At 37.4% G+C, this 21,670-nt stretch overlaps 22 non-coding genes across 22 annotated transcripts; all 22 read right to left on the reverse strand.

The window, feature by feature from the left end:
• Positions 1-178: 178 nt before the first annotated feature.
• On the reverse strand, positions 179-250 carry Trnat-ggu (transfer RNA threonine (anticodon GGU)). Its single transcript has one exon. It is a non-coding gene; the product is annotated as a tRNA-Thr (tRNA).
• Positions 251-2,218: 1,968 nt separating this feature from the next.
• Positions 2,219-2,290, reverse strand: Trnat-ggu (transfer RNA threonine (anticodon GGU)). Its single transcript has one exon. It is a non-coding gene; the product is annotated as a tRNA-Thr (tRNA).
• Positions 2,291-5,614: 3,324 nt separating this feature from the next.
• Trnaa-agc (transfer RNA alanine (anticodon AGC)) lies at positions 5,615-5,686 on the reverse strand. Its single transcript has one exon. It is a non-coding gene; the product is annotated as a tRNA-Ala (tRNA).
• Positions 5,687-6,956: 1,270 nt separating this feature from the next.
• Trnap-agg (transfer RNA proline (anticodon AGG)) lies at positions 6,957-7,028 on the reverse strand. Its single transcript has one exon. It is a non-coding gene; the product is annotated as a tRNA-Pro (tRNA).
• Positions 7,029-7,633: 605 nt separating this feature from the next.
• Positions 7,634-7,705, reverse strand: Trnap-agg (transfer RNA proline (anticodon AGG)). Its single transcript has one exon. It is a non-coding gene; the product is annotated as a tRNA-Pro (tRNA).
• A 1,271-nt stretch (positions 7,706-8,976) lies between these two features.
• Trnap-agg (transfer RNA proline (anticodon AGG)) lies at positions 8,977-9,048 on the reverse strand. Its single transcript has one exon. It is a non-coding gene; the product is annotated as a tRNA-Pro (tRNA).
• Positions 9,049-9,640: 592 nt separating this feature from the next.
• On the reverse strand, positions 9,641-9,712 carry Trnap-agg (transfer RNA proline (anticodon AGG)). Its single transcript has one exon. It is a non-coding gene; the product is annotated as a tRNA-Pro (tRNA).
• Positions 9,713-10,318: 606 nt separating this feature from the next.
• Trnap-agg (transfer RNA proline (anticodon AGG)) lies at positions 10,319-10,390 on the reverse strand. Its single transcript has one exon. It is a non-coding gene; the product is annotated as a tRNA-Pro (tRNA).
• A 1,954-nt stretch (positions 10,391-12,344) lies between these two features.
• Trnap-agg (transfer RNA proline (anticodon AGG)) lies at positions 12,345-12,416 on the reverse strand. Its single transcript has one exon. It is a non-coding gene; the product is annotated as a tRNA-Pro (tRNA).
• Positions 12,417-13,009: 593 nt separating this feature from the next.
• On the reverse strand, positions 13,010-13,081 carry Trnap-agg (transfer RNA proline (anticodon AGG)). Its single transcript has one exon. It is a non-coding gene; the product is annotated as a tRNA-Pro (tRNA).
• A 590-nt stretch (positions 13,082-13,671) lies between these two features.
• On the reverse strand, positions 13,672-13,743 carry Trnap-agg (transfer RNA proline (anticodon AGG)). The gene has a single exon. It is a non-coding gene; the product is annotated as a tRNA-Pro (tRNA).
• A 593-nt stretch (positions 13,744-14,336) lies between these two features.
• On the reverse strand, positions 14,337-14,408 carry Trnap-agg (transfer RNA proline (anticodon AGG)). Its single transcript has one exon. It is a non-coding gene; the product is annotated as a tRNA-Pro (tRNA).
• Positions 14,409-14,998: 590 nt separating this feature from the next.
• Positions 14,999-15,070, reverse strand: Trnap-agg (transfer RNA proline (anticodon AGG)). The gene has a single exon. It is a non-coding gene; the product is annotated as a tRNA-Pro (tRNA).
• Positions 15,071-15,673: 603 nt separating this feature from the next.
• On the reverse strand, positions 15,674-15,745 carry Trnap-agg (transfer RNA proline (anticodon AGG)). The gene has a single exon. It is a non-coding gene; the product is annotated as a tRNA-Pro (tRNA).
• A 594-nt stretch (positions 15,746-16,339) lies between these two features.
• Positions 16,340-16,411, reverse strand: Trnap-agg (transfer RNA proline (anticodon AGG)). Its single transcript has one exon. It is a non-coding gene; the product is annotated as a tRNA-Pro (tRNA).
• A 593-nt stretch (positions 16,412-17,004) lies between these two features.
• Trnap-agg (transfer RNA proline (anticodon AGG)) lies at positions 17,005-17,076 on the reverse strand. The gene has a single exon. It is a non-coding gene; the product is annotated as a tRNA-Pro (tRNA).
• A 605-nt stretch (positions 17,077-17,681) lies between these two features.
• Trnap-agg (transfer RNA proline (anticodon AGG)) lies at positions 17,682-17,753 on the reverse strand. The gene has a single exon. It is a non-coding gene; the product is annotated as a tRNA-Pro (tRNA).
• A 607-nt stretch (positions 17,754-18,360) lies between these two features.
• On the reverse strand, positions 18,361-18,432 carry Trnap-agg (transfer RNA proline (anticodon AGG)). The gene has a single exon. It is a non-coding gene; the product is annotated as a tRNA-Pro (tRNA).
• A 593-nt stretch (positions 18,433-19,025) lies between these two features.
• Positions 19,026-19,097, reverse strand: Trnap-agg (transfer RNA proline (anticodon AGG)). Its single transcript has one exon. It is a non-coding gene; the product is annotated as a tRNA-Pro (tRNA).
• Positions 19,098-19,690: 593 nt separating this feature from the next.
• Positions 19,691-19,762, reverse strand: Trnap-agg (transfer RNA proline (anticodon AGG)). The gene has a single exon. It is a non-coding gene; the product is annotated as a tRNA-Pro (tRNA).
• Positions 19,763-20,367: 605 nt separating this feature from the next.
• Positions 20,368-20,439, reverse strand: Trnap-agg (transfer RNA proline (anticodon AGG)). Its single transcript has one exon. It is a non-coding gene; the product is annotated as a tRNA-Pro (tRNA).
• A 607-nt stretch (positions 20,440-21,046) lies between these two features.
• On the reverse strand, positions 21,047-21,118 carry Trnap-agg (transfer RNA proline (anticodon AGG)). The gene has a single exon. It is a non-coding gene; the product is annotated as a tRNA-Pro (tRNA).
• Positions 21,119-21,670: the final 552 nt, after the last annotated feature.

Consider the following 21,670-nt stretch of genomic DNA (forward strand, 5'->3'; position numbering starts at 1 on the left):
GCAATGCATACAGACAAATCGGAGTGTATTGTTGATTTGTAAAAATGTAAAGTAACATTTTTGAAACGAATCCATAAAGCAACTCTGTCAAGAATTCATTTCGAGAATCCTCATTCCAGAGATAGTAAATGCTTCACCGAAGCTTATGACACTTACCAACTATGTGTGATTTGTAGTTGGGCCTGTCCGGGAGTTGAAACCGGGATCTCTCGCACACCAAGCGAGAATCATGCCACTAGACCAACAGGCCATAGGAATCATCTAAAATATTTATGGAACAACTTGTTTAAAGTCTTACGTGAAATATCTATCACACAGAACACAAAAAATGTTGTTTTTTCTTCAAAACATTCATAACATGAATGTTGGATATTATTTCTTGAATTGTCAAGTCAACCATACAATCCAAGCCACGAAAAAGCTCAACCAAAATATTTTTTAGCAATTGTCAGTTGATTGGTTATTACCCTTTACAATAGAATATAGTCTAATGCACAAATTTGCGATAATCAATTGGGCCTGTGCGGGAGTTTAACCTGCGACATCTCGCACCAGAAGCGAGAATCATATTATTAGACCAACAGGCCAGGATATCATTGAAACCTCCGATTGTGTCATTATATGGAGGGAGGATTACTGAATATTTGTAGGAAAGAGGTTACAAATAGCTTCCTCGTGGGCAATGCATACAGACAAATCGGAGTGTAATGTTGATTTGTAAAAATGTAAAGTAATATTTTTGAAACGAATCCATAAAGCAACTCTGTCAAGAATTCATTTCGAGAATCGTCATTCCATAGATAGTAAATGCTTCACCGAAGCTTATGACACTTACCAATTATGTGTGATATTTAGTTGGGCCTGTCCGGGAGTTGAACCCCGGACCTCTGGCACCCTAATCGACAATCATGTCACTATACCAACAGGCCATAGGAATCGTCTAAAATATTTAGGGAACAACTTGTTCAAAGTCTTACGTGAAATATCCATCACACAGAACACAAAAAATGTTGCTTTTTCTTCAAAACATTCATAACATGAGTGTTGGATATTATTTCTTGAATTGACAAGACAACCATACAATCCAAGCCACGAAAAAGCTCAACCAAAATATTTTTCAGCAATTGTCAGTTGATTGGTTATTACCCTTTACAGTAGAACATAGTCTTATGTACAAATTTGCTATAAGCAATTTGGCCTGTGCGGGAGTTTTACCTGCGACATCTCGCACCAGAAGCGAGAAGAATCATATTAATAGACCAACAGGCCAGGATATCATTGAAACCTTCGATTGTGTAATTATGTGCAGAGAAGATTACTGAAAATTTGTAGGAAAGAGGTTGCAAATAGCTTCCTGGTGGGCAATGCATATAGACAAATCAGAGTGTAAAGTTGATTTGTAAAATTGTAAAGTAACATTTTTGAAACAAATCCATAAAACAACTCTGTCAAGTATTCATTTCGAGAATCGTTATTCCAGAGATAGTAAATGCTTCACCGAAGTTTATGACACTTACCAATTATGTGTGATTTGTAGTTGGGCCTGTCCAGGAGTTGAAACCGGCACCTCTCGCACCCCAAGCGAGAATCATGCCACTAGACCAACAGGCCATAGGAATCGTCTAAAATATTTAGGGAACAACTTGTTCAAGGTCTTACGTGAAATATCCATCACACAGAACACAAAAAATGTTGTTTTTTCTTCAAAACATTCATAACATGAATGTTGGATATTATTTCTTGAATTGTCAAGTCAACCATACAATCCAAGCCACGAAAAAGCTCAACCAAAATATTTTTTAGCATTTGTCAGTTGATCGGTTATTACCCTTTACAGTAGAACATAGTCTAATGCACAAATTTGCGATAATCAATTGGACCTGTGCGGGAGTTTAACCTGCGACATCTCGCACCTGAAGCGAGAATCATACTAATAGGCCAACAGGCCAGGATATCATTAAAACCTCCGATTGTGTAATTATGTGCAGAGAAGATTACTGAAAATTTGTAGGAAAGAGGTTACAAATAGCTTCCTCGTGGGCAATGCATACAGACAAATCGGAGTGTATTGTTGATTTGTAAAAATGTAAAGTAACATTTTTGAAACGAATCCATAAAGCAACTCTGTCAAGAATTCATTTCGAGAATCCTCATTCCAGAGATAGTAAATGCTTCACCGAAGCTTATGACACTTACCAACTATGTGTGATTTGTAGTTGGGCCTGTCCGGGAGTTGAAACCGGGATCTCTCGCACACCAAGCGAGAATCATGCCACTAGACCAACAGGCCATAGGAATCGTCTAAAATATTTAGGGAACAACTTGTTCAAGGTCTTACGTGAAATATCCATCACACAGAACACAAAAATGTTATTTTTTCGAAAAAACAATCATAACATGAATGTTGGATATTATTTCTTGAATTGTCAATTCAACCATACAATCCAAGCCACGAAAAAGCTCAACCAAAATATTTTTCAGCAATTGTCAGTTGATTGGTTATTACCCTTTACAGTAGAATATAGCCTTATACACAAATTTGCGATAAGCAATTGGGCCTGTGCGGGAGTTTAACCTGCGACATCTCGCACCAGAAGCGAGAATCATACTAATAGACCAACATGCCAGGATATCATTGAAACCTCCGATTGTGTCATTATATGGAGGGAGGATTACTGAATATTTGTAGGAAAGAGGTTACAAATAGCTTCCTCGTGGGCAATGCATACAGACAAATCGGAGTGTAATGTTGATTTGTTAAAATGTAAAGTAACATTTTTGAAACGAATCCATAAAGCAACTCTGTCAAGAATTCATTTCAAGAATCTTCATTCCAGAGATAGTAAATGCTTCACCGAATCTTATGACACTTACCAATTATGTGTGATTTTTAGTTGGGCCTGGCTGGGAGTTGAACCCGGGACCTCTCTCACCCTAAGCGAGAATCATACCACTAGACCAACAGGCCATACGAATCATCTAAAATATTTAGGGAACAACTTGTTTAAAGTCTTACGTGAAATATCTATCACACAGAACACAAAAATGTTATTTTTTCGAAAAAACAATCATAACATGAATGTTGGATATTATTTCTTGAATTGTCAATTCAACCATACAATCCAAGCCACGAAAAAGCTCAACCAAAATATTTTTCAGCAATTGTCAGTTGATTGGTTATTACCCTTTACAGTAGAATATAGCCTTATACACAAATTTGCGATAAGCAATTGGGCCTGTGCGGGAGTTTAACCTGCGACATCTCGCACCAGAAGCGAGAATCATACTAATAGACCAACATGCCAGGATATCATTGAAACCTCCGATTGTGTCATTATATGGAGGGAGGATTACTGAATATTTGTAGGAAAGAGGTTACAAATAGCTTCCTCGTGGGCAATGCATACAGACAAATCGGAGTGTAATGTTGATTTGTTAAAATGTAAAGTAACATTTTTGAAACGAATCCATAAAGCAACTCTGTCAAGAATTCATTTCAAGAATCTTCATTCCAGAGATAGTAAATGCTTCACCGAATCTTATGACACTTACCAATTATGTGTGATTTTTAGTTGGGCCTGGCTGGGAGTTGAACCCGGGACCTCTCTCACCCTAAGCGAGAATCATACCACTAGACCAACAGGCCATACGAATCATCTAAAATATTTAGGGAACAACTTGTTTAAAGTCTTACGTGAAATATCTATCACACAGAACACAAAAAATGTTGTTTTTTCTTCAAAACGAACATAACATGAATGTTGGATATTATTTCTTGAATTTTCAAGTCAACCATACAATCCAAGCCACGAAAAAGCTCAACCAAATTATTTTTTAGCAATTGTCAGTTGATTGGTTATTACCCTTTACAATAGAATATAGTCTAATGCACAAATTTGCGATAATCAATTGGGCCTGTGCGGGAGTTTAACCTGCGACATCTCGCACCAGAAGCGAGAATCATATTATAAGACCAACAGGCCAGGATATCATTGAAACCTCCGATTGTGTCATTATATGGAGGGAGGATTACTGAATATTTGTAGGAAAGAGGTTACAAATAGCTTCCTCGTGGGCAATGCATACAGACAAATCGGAGTGTAATGTTGATTTGTAAAAATGTAAAGTAACATTTTTGAAACGAATCCATAAAGCAACTCTGTCAAGAATTCATTTCGAGAATCGTCATTCCAGAGATAGTAAATGCTTCACCGAAGCTTATGACACTTACCAATTATGTGTGATATTTAGTTGGGCCTGTCCGGGAGTTGAACCCCGGACCTCTGGCACCCTAATCGACAATCATGTCACTATACCAACAGGCCATAGGAATCGTCTAAAATATTTAGGGAACAACTTGTTCAAAGTCTTACGTGAAATATCCATCACACAGAACACAAAAAATGTTGCTTTTTCTTCAAAACATTCATAACATGAGTGTTGGATATTATTTCTTGAATTGACAAGACAACCATACAATCCAAGGCACGAAAAAGCTCAACCAAAATATTTTTCAGCAATTGTCAGTTGATTGGTTATTACCCTTTACAGTAGAACATAGTCTTATGTACAAATTTGCTATAAGCAATTGGGCCTGTGCGGGAGTTTTACCTGCGACATCTTGCACCAGAAGCGAGAAGAATCATATTAATAGACCAACAGGCCAGGATATCATTGAAACCTCCGATTGTGTAATTATGTGCAGAGAAGATTACTGAAAATTTGTAGGAAAGAGGTTACAAATAGCTTCCTGGTGGGCAATGCATATAGACAAATCGGAGTGTAAAGTTGATTTGGAAAATTGTAAAGTAACATTTTTGAAACGAACCCATAAAACAACTCTGTCAAGTATTCATTTCGAGAATCGTTATTCCAGAGATAGTAAATGCTTCACCGAAGTTTATGACACTTACCAATTATGTGTGATTTGTAGTTGGGCCTGTCCAGGAGTTGAAACCGGCACCTCTCGCACCCTAAGCAAGAATCATACCACTAGACCAACAGGCCATACGAATCATCTAAAAAATTTAGGCAACAACTTGTTCATGGTCTTACGTGAAATATCCATCACACAGAACACAAAAAATGTTGTTTTTTCTTCAAAACATTCATAACATGAATGTTGGATATTATTTCTTGAATTGTCAAGTCAACCATACAATCCAAGCCACGAAAAAGCTCAACCAAAATATTTTTTAGCATTTGTCAGTTGATCGGTTATTACCCTTTACAGTAGAACATAGTCTAATGCACAAATTTGCGATAATCAATTGGACCTGTGCGGGAGTTTAACCTGCGACATCTCGCACCAGAAGCGAGAATCATACTAATAGACCAACAGGCTAGGATATCATTGAAACCTCCGATTGTGTCATTATTTGCAGAGAGGATTACTGAATATTTGTAGGAAAGAGGTTACAAATAGCTTCCTAGTGGGCAATGCATACAGACAAATCGGAGTGTAATGTTGATTTGTAAAAATGTAAATTAACATTTTTGAAACGAATCCATAAAGCAACTCTGTCAAGAATTCATTTCGAGAATCGTCATTCCAGAGATAGTAAATGCTTCACCGAAGCTTATGACACTTACCAATTATGTGTGATTGATAGTTGGGCCTGTCCGGGAGTTGAACCCGGGACCTCTCGCACGCTAAGCGAGAATCATGCCACTAGACCAACAGGCCATAGGAGTCGTCTAAATTATTTAGGGAACAATTGTGCAAGGTCTTACGTGAACTATCCATCACATAGAACACAAAAAATGATGTTTTTTTTTCAAAACATTCATAATATGAATGTTGGATATTATTTCTTGAATTGTCAAGACAACCATACAATCCAAGCCACGAAAAAGCTCAACCAAAATATTCTTCAGCAATTGTCAGTTGATTGGTTATTACCCTTTACAGTAGAATATAGCCTTATGCACAAATTTGCGATAATCAATTGGACCTGTGCGGGAGTTTAACCTGCGACATCTCGCACCAGAAGCGAGAATCATACTAATAGACCAACAGGCTAGGATATCATTGAAACCTCGATTGTGTCATTATTTGCAGAGAGGATTACTGAATATTTGTAGGAAAGAGGTTACAAATAGCTTCCTCGTGGGCAATGCATACAGACAAATCAGAGTGTAAAGTTGATTTGTAAAATTGTAAAGTAACATTTTTGAAACGAATCCATAAAACAACTCTGTCAAGAATCATCATTCCAGAGATAATAAATGCTTCACCGAAGCTTATGACACTTACGAATTATGTGTGATTTGTAGTTGGGCCAGTCTGGGAGTTGAACCCGGGACCTCTGGCACCCTAATCGAGAACCATGTCACTAGACCAACAGGCCATAGGAATCGTCTAAAATATTTAGGGAACAATTTTGCAAGGTCTTACGTGAAATATCCATCACATAGAACACAAAAAATGCTGGGTTTTTTTCAAAACATTCATAATATGAATGTTGGATATTATTTCTTGAATTGTCAAGACAACCATACAATCCAAGCCACGAAAAAGCTCAACCAAAATATTCTTCAGCAATTGTCAGTTGATTGGTTATTACCCTTTACAGTAGAATATAGCCTTATGCACAAATTTGCGATAAGCAATTGGGCCTGTGCGGGAGTTTAACCTCCGACATCTCGCACCAGAAGCGAGAATCATACTAATAGACCAACAGGCCAGGATATCATTGAAACCTCCGATTGTGTCATTATATGGAGGGAGGATTACTGAATATTTGTAGGAAACAGGTTACAAATAGCTTCCTCGTTGGCAATGCATACAGACAAATCGGAGTGTAATGTTGATTTGTAAAAATGTAAATTAACATTTTTGAAACGAATCCATAAAGCAACTCTGTCAAGAATTCATTTCGAGAATCGTCATTCCAGAGATAGTAAATGCTTCACCGAAGCTTATGACACTTACCAATTATGCGTGATTGTTAGTTGGGCCTGTCCGGGAGTTGAACCCGGGACCTCTCGCACCCTAAGCGAGAATCATGCCACTAGACCAACAGGCCATAGGAATCGTCTAAATTATTTAGGGAACAATTGTGCAAGGTCTTACGTGAAATATCCATCACATAGAACACAAAAAATGCGGTTTTTTTTCAAAACATTCATAATATGAATGTTGGATATTATTTCTTGAATTGTCAAGACAACCATACAATCCAAGCCACGAAAAAGCTCAACCAAAATATTCTTCAGCAATTGTCAGTTGATTGGTTATTACCCTTTACAGTAGAATATAGCCTTATGCACAAATTTGCGATAAGCAATTGGGCCTGTGCGGGAGTTTAACCTGCGACATCTCGTACCTGAAGCGAGAATCATACTAATAGGCCAACAGGCCAGGATATCATTGAAACCTCCGATTGTGTAATTATGTGCAGAGAAGATTACTGAAATTTTGTAGGAAAGAGGTTACAAATAGCTTCCTCGTGGGCAATGCATACAGTCAAATTGGAGTGTAATGTTGATTTGTAAAAATGTAAAGTAACATTTTTGAAACGAATCCATAAAGCAACTCTGTCAAGAATTCATTTCGAGAATCGTCATTCCAGAGATAGTAAATGCTTCACCGAATCTTATGACACTTACCAATTATGTGTGATTTTTAGTTGGGCCTGTCCGGGAGTTGAACCCGGGACCTCTCGCACCCTAAGCGAGAATCATACCACTAGACCAACAGGCCATACGAATCATCTAAAATATTTAGGGAACAACTTGTTTAAAGTCTTACGTGAAATATCAATCACACAGAACACAAAAAATGTTGTTTTTTCTTCAAAACATTCATAACATGAATGTTGGATATTATTTCTTGAATTATCAAGTCAACCATACAATCCAAGCCACGAAAAAGCTCAACCAAAATATTTTTTAGCAATTGTCAGTTGATTGGTTATTACCCTTTACAATAGAATATAGTCTAATGCACAAATTTGCGATAATCAATTGGGCCTGTGCGGGAGTTTAACCTGCGACATCTCGCACCAGAAGCGAGAATCATACTAATAGACCAACAGGCCAGGATATCATTGAAACCTCCGATTGTGTAATTATGTGCAGAGAAGATTACTGAAAATTTGTAGGAAAGAGGTTACAAATTGCTTCCTGGTGGGAAATGCATATAGAAAAATCGCAGTGTAAAGTTGATTTGTAAAATTGTAAAGTAACATTTTTGAAACGAATCCATAAAACAACTCATTCAGGAATTCATTTCCAGAATCGTCATTACAGAGATAGTAAATGATTCACCGAAGCTTATGCCACTTACCAATATGTGTGATTTGTAGTTGGGCCTGTCCGGGAGTTGAACCCGGGACCTCTATCACCCTAAGAGAGAATCAGGCCACTAGACCAACAGGCCATAGGAATCGTCTAAAACATTTATGCAACAGCTTGTACATGGTCTTACGTGAAATATCCATCACACAGAACTCAAAAAATGTTGTTTTTTCTTAAAAACATTTATAACATGAATGTTGGATATTATTTCTTGAATTGTCAAGTCAACCATACAATCCAAGCCACGAAAAAGTTCAACCAAAATATTTTTAGCAATTGTCAGTTGATTGGTTATTACCCTTTACAGTAGAATAAAGTCTTATGCACAAATTTGCGATAAGCAATTGGGAATGCGCGGGAGTTTATCCTGCGACATCTCGCACAAGAAGCGAAAATCATACTAATAGACCAACAGACCAGGATATCATTGAAACCTCCGATTGTGTCATTATGTGCAGAGATGATTACTGAATATTTGTAAGAATTAGGTTACAAATAGCTTCCTCGTGGGCAATGCATACAGACAAATCGGAGTGTAAAGTTGATTTTTAAAATTGTAAAGTAACATTTTTCAAACAAATCCATAAAACAACTCTGTCAAGAATCATCATTCCAGAGATAGTAAATGCTTCACCGAAGCTTATGACACTTACCAATTATGTGTGATTGTTAGTTGGGCCTGTCCGGGAGTTGAATCCGGGACCTCTCGCACCCTAAGCGAGAATCATGCCACTAGACCAACAGGCCATAGAAATCGTCTAAAATATTTAGGGAACAATTGTGCAAGGTCTTACGTGAAATATCCATCACATAGAACACAAAAAATGCTGTTTTTTTTTCAAAACATTCATAATATGAATGTTGGATATTATTTCTTGAATTGTCAAGTCAACCATACAATCCAAGCCACGAAAAAGTTCAACCAAAATATTTTTAGCAATTGTCAGTTGATTGGTTATTACCCTTTACAGTAGAATAAAGTCTTATGCACAAATTTGCGATAAGCAATTGGGCCTGTGCGGGAGTTTAACCTGCGACATCTCGCACCTGAAGCGAGAATCATACTATTAGGCCAACAGGCCAGGATATCATTGCAACCTCCGATTGTGTAATTATGTGCAGAGAAGATTACTGAAAATTTGTAGGAAAGAGGTTACAAATAGCTTCCTCGTGGGCAATGCATATAGACAAATCGGAGTGTAAAGTTGATTTGTAAAATTGTAAAGTAACATTTTTCAAATAAATCCATAAAACAACTCTGTCAAGAATCATCATTCCAGAGATAGTAAATGCTTCACCGAAGCTTATGACACTTACCAATTATGTGTGATTGTTAGTTGGGCCTGTCCGGGAGTTGAACCCTGGACCTCTCGCACCCTAAGCGAGAATCATGCCACTAGACCAACAGGCCATAGGAATCGTCTAAATTATTTAGGGAACAATTGTGCAAGGTCTTACGTGAAATATCCATCACATAGAACACAAAAAATGCTGTTTTTTTTTCAAAACATTCATAATATGAATGTTGGATATTATTTCTTGAATTGTCAAGACAACCATACAATCCAAGCCACGAAAAAGCTCAACCAAAATATTCTTCAGCAATTGTCAGTTGATTGGTTATTACCCTTTACAGTAGAATATAGCCTTATGCACAAATTTGCGATAAGCAATTGGGCCTGTGCGGGAGTTTAACCTGCGACATCTCGCACCTGAAGCGAGAATCATACTAATAGGTCAACAGGCCAGGATATCATTTAAACCTCCGATTGTGTAATTATGTGCAGAGAAGATTACTGAAAATTTGTAGGAAAGAGGTTACAAATAGGTTCCTCGTGGGCAATGCATACAGACAAATCGGAGTGTAATGTTGATTTGTAAAAATGTAAAGTAACATTTTTGAAACGAATCCATAAAGCAACTCTGTCAAGAATTCATTTCGAGAATCGTCATTCCAGAGATAGTAAATGCTTCACCGAATCTTATGACACTTAACAATTATGTGTGATTTTTAGTTGGGCCTGTCCGGGAGTTGAACCCGGGACCTCTCGCACCCTAAGCGAGAATCATACCACTAGACCAACAGGCCATACGAATCATCTAAAATATTTAGGGAACAACTTGTTTAAAGTCTTACGTGAAATATCAATCACACAGAACACAAAAAATGTTGTTTTTTCTTCAAAACATTCATAACATGATTGTTGGATATTATTTCTTGAATTGTCAAGTCAACCATACAATCCAAGCCACGAAAAAGCTCAACCAAAATATTTTTTAGCAATTGTCAGTTGATTGGTTATTACCCTTTACAATAGAATATAGTCTAATGCACAAATTTGCGATAATCAATTGGGCCTGTGCGGGAGTTTAACCTGCGACATCTCGCACCAGAAGCGAGAATCATACTAATAGACCAACAGGCAAGGATATCATTGAAACCTCCGATTGTGTCATTATATGGAGAGAAGATTACTGAATATTTGTAGGAAAGAGGTTACAAATAGCTTCCTCGTGGGCAATTCTCACAGACAAATCAGAGTGTAATGTTGATTTGTAAAAATGTAAAGTAACATTTTTGAAACGAATCCATAAAGCAACTCTGTCAAGAATTCATTTCGAGAATCGTCATTCCAGAGATAGTAAATGCTTCACCGAATCTTATGACACTTACCAATTATGTGTGATATTTAGTTGGGCCTGTCCGGGAGTTGAGCCCAGGACCTCTGGCACCCTAATCGACAATCATGTCACTATACCAACAGGCCATAGGAATCGTCTAAAATATTTAGGGAACAACTTGTTCAAAGTCTTACGTGAAATATCCATCACACAAAACACAAAAAATGTTGCTTTTTCTTCAAAACATTCATAACATGAGTGTTGGATATTATTTCTTGAATTGACAAGACAACCATACAATCCAAGGCACGAAAAAGCTCAACCAAAATATTTTTCAGCAATTGTCAGTTGATTGGTTATTACCCTTTACAGTAGGACATAGTCTTATGTACAAATTTGCGATAAGCAATTGGGCCTGTGCGGGAGTTTTACCTGCGACATCTCGCACCAGAAGCGAGAAGAATCATATTAATAGACCAACAGGCCAGGATATCATTGAAACCTCCGATTGTGTAATTATGTGCAGAGAAGATTACTGAAAATTTGTAGGAAAGAGGTTACAAATAGCTTCCTGGTGGGAAATGCATATAGACAAATCGCAGTGTAAAGTTGATTTGTAAAATTGTAAAGTAACATTTTTGAAACGAATCCATAAAACAACTCATTCAGGAATTCATTTCCAGAATCGTCATTACAGAGATAGTAAATGATTCACCGAAGCTTATGCCACTTACCAATATGTGTGATTTGTAGTTGGGCCTGTCCGGGAGTTGAACCCGGGACCTCTATCACCCTAAGAGAGAATCAGGCCACTAGACCAACAGGCCATAGGAATCGTCTAAAACATTTATGCAACAGCTTGTACATGGTCTTACGTGAAATATCCATCACACAGAACTCAAAAAATGTTGTTTTTTCTTAAAAACATTTATAACATGAATGTTGGATATTATTTCTTGAATTGTCAAGTCAACCATACAATCCAAGCCACGAAAAAGCTCAACCAAAATATTTTTTAGCAATTGTCAGTTGATTGGTTATTACCCTTTACAGTAGAATAAAGTCTTATGCACAAATTTGCGATAAGCAATTGGGCCTGCGCGGGAGTTTATCCTGCGACATCTCGCACAAGAAGCGAAAATCATACTAATAGACCAACAGGCCAGGATATCATTGAAACCTCCGATTGTGTCATTATGTGCAGAGATGATTACTGAATATTTGTAAGAATTAGGTTACAAATAGCTTCCTCGTGGGCAATGCATACAGACAAATCGGAGTGTAAAGTTGATTTTTAAAATTGTAAAGTAACATTTTTCAAACAAATCCATAAAACAACTCTGTCAAGAATCATCATTCCAGAGATAGTAAATGCTTCACCGAAGCTTATGACACTTACCAATTATGTGTGATTGTTAGTTGGGCCTGTCCGGGAGTTGAACCCGGGACCTCTCACACCCTAAGCGAGAATCATGCCACTAGACCAACAGGCCATAGAAATCGTCTAAAATATTTAGGGAACAATTGTGCAAGGTCTTACGTGAAATATCCATCACATAGAACACAAAAAATGCTGTTTTTTTTTCAAAACATTCATAATATGAATGTTGGATATTATTTCTTGAATTGTCAAGACAACCATACAATCCAAGCCACGAAAAAGCTCAACCAAAATATTTTTCAGCAATTGTCAGTTGATTGGTTATTACCCTTTACAGTAGAATATAGCCTTATGCACAAATTTGCGATAAGCAATTGGGCCTGTGCGGGAGTTTAACCTGCGACATCTCGCACCTGAAGCGAGAATCATACTATTAGGCCAACAGGCCAGGATATCATTGCAACCTCCGATTGTGTAATTATGTGCAGAGAAGATTACTGAAAATTTGTAGGAAAGAGGTTACAAATAGCTTCCTTGTGGGCAATGCATATAGACAAATCGGAGTGTAAAGTTGATTTGTAAAATTGTAAAGTAACATTTTTCAAACAAATCCATAAAACAACTCTGTCAAGAATCATCATTCCAGAGATAGTAAATGCTTCACCGAAGCTTATGACACTTACCAATTATGTGTGATTGTTAGTTGGGCCTGTCCGGGAGTTGAACCCGGGACCTCTCGCACCCTAAGCGAGAATCATGCCACTAGACCAACAGGCCATAGGAATCGTCTAAAATATTTAGGGAAAATTGTGCAAGGTCTTACGTGAAATATCCATCACCTAGAACACAAAAAATTCTGTTTATTTCAAAACATTCATAATATGAATGTTGGATATTATTTCTTGAATTGTCAAGACAACCATACAATCCAAGGCACGAAAAAGCTCAACCAAAATATTTTTCAGCAATTGTCCGTTGATTGGTTATTACCCTTTACAGTAAAATATAGCCTTATGCACAAATTTGCGATAAGCAATTGGGCCTGTGCGAGAGTTTAGCCTGCGACATCTCGCACCAGAAGCGAGAATCATACTAATAGGCCAACAGGCCAGGATATCATTGAAACCTCCGATTGTGTCATTATATGGAGGGAGGATTACTGAATATTTGTAGGAAAGAGGTTACAAATAGCTTCCTCGTGGGCAATGCATACAGACAAATCGGAGTGTAAAGTTGATTTTTAAAATTGTAAAGTAACATTTTTCAAACAAATCCATAAAACAACTCTGTCAAGAATCATCATTCCAGAGATAGTAAATGCTTCACCGAAGCTTATGACACTTACCAATTATGTGTGATTGTTAGTTGGGCCTGTCCGGGAGTTGAACCCGGGACCTCTCGCACCCTAAGCGAGAATCATGCCACTAGACCAACAGGCCATAGAAATCGTCTAAAATATTTAGGGAACAATTGTGCAAGGTCTTACGTGAAATATCCATCACATAGAACACAAAAAATGCTGTTTTTTTTTCAAAACATTCATAATATGAATGTTGGATATTATTTCTTGAATTGTCAAGACAACCATACAATCCAAGCCACGAAAAAGCTCAACCAAAATATTTTTCAGCAATTGTCAGTTGATTGGTTATTACCCTTTACAGTAGAATATAGCCTTATGCACAAATTTGCGATAAGCAATTGGGCCTGTGCGGGAGTTTAACCTGCGACATCTCGCACCTGAAGCGAGAATCATACTATTAGGCCAACAGGCCAGGATATCATTGCAACCTCCGATTGTGTAATTATGTGCAGAGAAGATTACTGAAAATTTGTAGGAAAGAGGTTACAAATAGCTTCCTTGTGGGCAATGCATATAGACAAATCGGAGTGTAAAGTTGATTTGTAAAATTGTAAAGTAACATTTTTCAAACAAATCCATAAAACAACTCTGTCAAGAATCATCATTCCAGAGATAGTAAATGCTTCACCGAAGCTTATGACACTTACCAATTATGTGTGATTGTTAGTTGGGCCTGTCCGGGAGTTGAACCCGGGACCTCTCGCACCCTAAGCGAGAATCATGCCACTAGACCAACAGGCCATAGGAATCGTCTAAAATATTTAGGGAAAATTGTGCAAGGTCTTACGTGAAATATCCATCACCTAGAACACAAAAAATTCTGTTTATTTCAAAACATTCATAATATGAATGTTGGATATTATTTCTTGAATTGTCAAGACAACCATACAATCCAAGGCACGAAAAAGCTCAACCAAAATATTTTTCAGCAATTGTCCGTTGATTGGTTATTACCCTTTACAGTAAAATATAGCCTTATGCACAAATTTGCGATAAGCAATTGGGCCTGTGCGAGAGTTTAGCCTGCGACATCTCGCACCAGAAGCGAGAATCATACTAATAGGCCAACAGGCCAGGATATCATTGAAACCTCCGATTGTGTCATTATATGGAGGGAGGATTACTGAATATTTGTAGGAAAGAGGTTACAAATAGCTTCCTCGTGGGCAATGCATACAGACAAATCGGAGTGTAATGTTGATTTGTAAAAATGTAAAGTAACATTTTTCAAACAAATCCATAAAACAACTCTGTCAAGAATCATCATTCCAGAGATAGTAAATGCTTCACCGAAGCTTATGACACTTACCAATTATGTGTGATTGTTAGTTGGGCCTGTCCGGGAGTTGAAGCCGGGACCTCTCGCACCCTAAGCGAGAATCATGCCACTAGACCAACAGGCCATAGGAATCGTCTAAAATATTTAGGGAAAATTGTGCAAGGTCTTACGTGAAATATCCATCACCTAGAACACAAAAAATTCTGTTTTTTTCAAAACATTCATAATATGAATGTTGGATATTATTTCTTGAATTGTCAAGACAACCATACAATCCAAGGCACGAAAAAGCTCAACCAAAATATTTTTCAGCAATTGTCCGTTGATTGGTTATTACCCTTCACAGTAAAATATAGCCTTATGCACAAATTTGCAATAAGCAATTGGGCCTGTGCGGGAGTTTAGCCTGCAACATCTCGCACCAGAAGCGAGAATCGTACTAATAGGCCAACAGGCCAGGATACCATTGAAACCTCCGATTGTGTCATTATATGGAGGGACGATTACTGAATATTTGTAGGAAAGAGGTTACAAATAGCTTCCTCGTGGGCAATGCATACAGACAAATCGGAGTGTAATGTTGATTTGTAAAAATGTAAAGTAACATTTTTGAAACGAATCCATAAAGCAACTCTGTCAAGAATTCATTTCGAGAATCGTCATTCCAGAGATAGTAAATGCTTCACCGAATCTTATGACACTTACCAATTATGTGTGATTTTTAGTTGGGCCTGTCCGGGAGTTAAACCCGGGACCTCTCGCACCCTAAGCGAGAATCATACCACTAGACCAACAGGCCATACGAATCATCTAAAATATTTAGGCAACAACTTGTTTAAAGTCTTACGTGAAATATCCATCACACGGAACACAAAAAATGTTGTTTTTTCTTCAAAACATTCAAAACATGAATGTTGGATATTATTTCTTGAATTGTCAAGTCAACCATACAATCCAAGCCACGAAAAAGCTCAACCAAAATATTTTTTAGCAATTGTCAGTTGATTGGTTATTACCCTTTACAGTAGAATAAAGTCTTACGCACAAATTTGCGATAAGCAATTGGGCCTGCGCGGGAGTTTATCCTGCGACATCTCGCACAAGAAGCGAGAATCATACTAATAGACCAACAGGCCAGGATATCATTGAAACCTCCGATTGTGTCATTATGTGCAGAGATGATTACTGAATATTTGTAAGAATTACGTTACAAATAGCTTCCTCGTGGGCAATGCATACAGACAAATCGGAGTTTAAAGTTGATTTTTAAAATTGTAAAGTAACATTTTTCAAACAAATCCATAAAACAACTCTGTCAAGAATCATCATTCCAGAGATAGTAAATGCTTCACCGAAGCTTATGACACTTACCAATTATGTGTGATTGTTAGTTGGGCCTGTCCGGGAGTTGAACCCGGGACCTCTCGCACCCTAAGCGAGAATCATGCCACTAGACCAACAGGCCATAGGAATCGTCTAAAATATTTAGGGAACAATTGTGCAAGGTCTTACGTGAAATATCCATCACATAGAACACAAAAAATGCTGTTTTTTTTTCAAAACATTCATAATATGAATGTTGGATATTATTTCTTGAATTGTCAAGACAACCATACAATCCAAGCCACGAAAAAGCTCAACCAAAATATTTTTCAGCAATTGTCAGTTCATTGGTTATTACCCTTTACAGTAGAATATAGCCTTATGCACAAATTTGCGATAAGCAATTGGGCCTGTGCGGGAGTTTAACCTGCGACATCTCGCACCTGAAGCTAGAATCATACTATTAGGCCAACAGGCCAGGATATCATTGCAACCTCCGATTGTGTAATTATGTGCAGAGAAGATTACTGAAAATTTGTAGGAAAGAGGTTACAAATAGCTTCCTCGTGGGCAATGCATATAGACAAATCGGAGTGTAAAGTTGATTTGTAAAATTGTAAAGTAACATTTTTCAAACAAATCCATAAAACAACTCTGTCAAGAATCATCATTCCAGATATAGTAAATGCTTCACCGAAGCTTATGACACTTACCAATTATGTGTGATTGTTAGTTGGGCCTGTCCGGGAGTTGAACCCGGGACCTCTCGCACCCTAAGCGAGAATCATGCCACAAGACCAACAGGCCATAGGAATCGTCTAAAATATTTAGGGAACAATTGTGCAAGGTCTTACGTGAAATATCCATCACATAGAACACAAAAAATGCTGTTTTTTTTTCAAAACATTCATAATATGAATGTTGGATATTATTTTTGAATTGTCAAGACAACCATACAATCCAAGCTACGAAAAAGCTCAACCAAAATATTTTTCAGCAATTGTCAGTTGATTGGTTATTCCCCTTTACAGTAAAATATAGCCTTATGCACAAATTTTCGATAAGCAATTGGGCCTGTGCGGGATGTTAACCTGCGACATCTCGCACCTGAAGCGAGAATCATACTAATAGGCCAGCAGGCCAGGATATCATTGAAACCTCCGATTGTGTAATTATGTGCGGAGAAGATTACTGAAAATTTGTAGGAAAGAAGTTACAAATAGCTTCCTCGTGGGCAATGCATACAGACAAATCGGAGTGTAATGTTGATTTGTAAAAATGTAAAGTAACATTTTTAAAACGAATCCATAAAGCAACTCTGTTAAGAATTCATTTCGAGAATCGTCATTCCAGAGATAGTAAATGCTTCACCGAATCTTATGACACTTACCAATTATGTGTGATTTTTAGTTGGGCCTGTCCGGGAGTTGAACACGGGACCTCTCGCACCCTAAGCAAGAATCATACCACTAGACCAACAGGCCATACAAATCATCTAAAATATTTAGGGAACAACTTGTTTAAAGTCTTACGTGAAATATCCATCACACAGAACACAAAAAATGTTGTTTTTTCTTCAAAACATTCATAACATGAATGTTGGATATTATTTCTTGAATTGTCAAGTCAATCATACAATCCAAGCCACGAAAAAGCTCAACCAAAATATTTTTTAGCAATTGTCAGTTGATTGGTTATTACCCTTTACAATAGAATATAGTCTAATGCACAAATTTGCGATAATCAATTGGGCCTGTGCGGGAGTTTAACCTGCGACATCTCGCACCAGAAGCGAGAATCATACTAATAGACCAACAGGCCAGGATATCATTGAAACCTCTTGTTGTGTCATTATATGGAGGGAGGATTACTGAATATTTGTAGGAAAGAGGTTACAAATAGCTTCCTCGTGGGCAATGCATACAGACAAATCGAAGTGTAATGTTGATTTGTAAAAATGTAAAGTAACATTTTTGAAACGAATCCATAAAGCAACTCTGTCAAGAATTCATTTCGAGAATCGTCATTTCAGAGATAGTAAATGCTTCACCGAATCTTATGACACTTACCAATTATGTGTGATATTTTGTTGGGCCTGTCCGGGAGTTGAACCCGGGACCTCTCGCACCCTAAGCGAGAATCATACCACTAGACCAACAGACCATACGAATCATCTAACATATTTAGGCAACAACTTGTTCATGGTCTTACGTGAAATATCCATCACACAGAACACAAAAAATGTTGTTTTTTCTTCAAAACATTCATAACATGAATGTTGGATATTATTTCTTGAATTGTCAAGTCAACCATACAATCCAAGCCACGAAAAAGCTAAACCAAAATATTTTTTAGCAATTGTCAGTTGATTGGTTATTACCCTTTACAGTAGAATATAATCTAATGCACAAATTTGCGATAATCAATTGGGCCTGTGCGGGAGTTTAACCTGCGACATCTCGCACCAGAAGCAAGAATCATACTAATAGACCAACAGGCCAGGATATCATTGAAACCTCCGATTGTGTCATTATGTGCAGAGAGGATTACTGAATATTTGTAGGTAAAAGGTTACAAACAGCTTCCTCGTGGGCAATGCATACAGAAAAATCAGAGCGTAAAGTTGATTTGTAAAATTGTAAAGTAACATTTTTGAAACGAATCCATAAAACAACTCTGTCAAGAATCATCATTCCAGAGATAATAAATGCTTCACCGAACTTATGACACTTACCAATTATGTGTGATTGTTAGTTGGGCCTGTCCGGGAGTTGAACCCGGGACCTCTCGCACCCTAAGCGAGAATCATGCCACTAGACCAACAGGCCATAGGAATCGTCTAAAATATTTAGGGAAAGTTGTGCAAGGTCTTACGTGAAATATCCATCACACAGAACACAAAAAATGTTGTTTTTTCTTCAAAACATTCATAACATGAATGTTGGATATTGTTCCATGAATTGTCAAGTCAACCATACAATCCAAGCCACGAAAAATCTCAACCAAAATATTTTTTAGCAATTGTCAGTTGATTGGTTATTACCCTTTACAGTAGAATAAAGTCTTATGCACAAATTGTGCGATAAGCAATTGGACCTGCGCGGGAGTTTATCCTGCGACATCTCGCACAAGAAGCGAGAATCATACTAATAGACCAACAGGCCAGGATATCATTGAAACCTTCGATTGTGTCATTACGTGCAGAGATGATTACTGAATATTTGTAAGAATTAGGTTACAAATAGCTTCCTCGTGGGCAATGCATACAGTCAAATCGGAGTGTAAAGTTGATTTTTAAAATTGTAAAGTAACATTTTTCATACAAATCCATAAAACAACTCTGTCAAGAATCATCATTCCAGATATAGTAAATGCTTCACCGAAGCTTATGACACTTACCAATTATGTGTGATTGTTAGTTGGGCCTGTCCGGGAGTTGAACCCGGGACCTCTCGCACCCTAAGCGAGAATCATGCCACAAGACCAACAGGCCATAGGAATCGTCTAAAATATTTAGGGAACAATTGTGCAAGGTCTTACGTGAAATATCCATCACATAGAACACAAAAAATGCTGTTTTTTTTTCAAAACATTCATAATATGAATGTTGGATATTATTTTTGAATTGTCAAGACAACCATACAATCCAAGCTACGAAAAAGCTCAACCAAAATATTTTTCAGCAATTGTCAGTTGATTGGTTATTCCCCTTTACAGTAAAATATAGCCTTATGCACAAATTTTCGATAAGCAATTGGGCCTGTGCGGGATGTTAACCTGCGACATCTCGCACCTGAAGCGAGAATCATACTAATAGGCCAGCAGGCCAGGTTATCATTGAAACCTCCGATTGTGTAATTATGTGCGGAGAAGATTACTGAAAATTTGTAGGAAAGAAGTTACAAATAGCTTCCTCGTGGGCAATGCATACAGACAAATCGGAGTGTAATGTTGATTTGTAAAAATGTAAAGTAACATTTTTAAAACGAATCCATAAAGCAACTCTGTTAAGAATTCATTTCGAGAATCGTCATTCCAGAGATAGTAAATGCTTCACCGAATCTTATGACACTTACCAATTATGTGTGATTTTTAGTTGGGCCTGTCCGGGAGTTGAACACGGGACCTCTCGCACCCTAAGCAAGAATCATACCACTAGACCAACAGGCCATACAAATCATCTAAAATATTTAGGGAACAACTTGTTTAAAGTCTTACGTGAAATATCCATCACACAGAACACAAAAAATGTTGTTTTTTCTTCAAAACATTCATAACATGAATGTTGGATATTATTTCTTGAATTGTCAAGTCAACCATACAATCCAAGCCACGAAAAAGCTCAACCAAAATATTTTTTAGCAATTGTCAGTTGATTGGTTATTACCCTTTACAATAGAATATAGTCTAATGCACAAATTTGCGATAATCAATTGGGCCTGTGCGGGAGTTTAACCTGCGACATCTCGCACCAGAAGCGAGAATCATACTAATAGACCAACAGGCCAGGATATCATTGAAACCTCTTGTTGTGTCATTATATGGAGGGAGGATTACTGAATATTTGTAGGAAAGAGGTTACAAATAGCTTCCTCGTGGGCAATGCATACAGACAAATCGAAGTGTAATGTTGATTTGTAAAAATGTAAAGTAACATTTTTGAAACGAATCCATAAAGCAACTCTGTCAAGAATTCATTTCGAGAATCGTCATTTCAGAGATAGTAAATGCTTCACCGAATCTTATGACACTTACCAATTATGTGTGATATTTTGTTGGGCCTGTCCGGGAGTTGAACCCGGGACCTCTCGCACCCTAAGCGAGAATCATACCACTAGACCAACAGACCATACGAATCATCTAACATATTTAGGCAACAACTTGTTCATGGTCTTACGTGAAATATCCATCACACAGAACACAAAAAATGTTGTTTTTTCTTCAAAACATTCATAACATGAATGTTGGATATTATTTCTTGAATTGTCAAGTCAACCATACAATCCAAGCCACGAAAAAGCTAAACCAAAATATTTTTTAGCAATTGTCAGTTGATTGGTTATTACCCTTTACAGTAGAATATAATCTAATGCACAAATTTGCGATAATCAATTCGGCCTGTGCGGGAGTTTAACCTGCGACATCTCGCACCAGAAGCAAGAATCATACTAATAGACCAACAGGCCAGGATATCATTGAAACCTCCGATTGTGTCATTATGTGCAGAGAGGATTACTGAATATTTGTAGGTAAAAGGTTACAAACAGCTTCCTCGTGGGCAATGCATACAGAAAAATCAGAGCGTAAAGTTGATTTGTAAAATTGTAAAGTAACATTTTTGAAACGAATCCATAAAACAACTCTGTCAAGAATCATCATTCCAGAGATAATAAATGCTTCA

The sequence above is a fragment of the Hydractinia symbiolongicarpus genome, chromosome 7 (genome assembly GCF_029227915.1).
Source record: "Hydractinia symbiolongicarpus strain clone_291-10 chromosome 7, HSymV2.1, whole genome shotgun sequence".
In the NCBI taxonomy this organism is placed as follows: domain Eukaryota; kingdom Metazoa; phylum Cnidaria; class Hydrozoa; order Anthoathecata; family Hydractiniidae; genus Hydractinia; species Hydractinia symbiolongicarpus.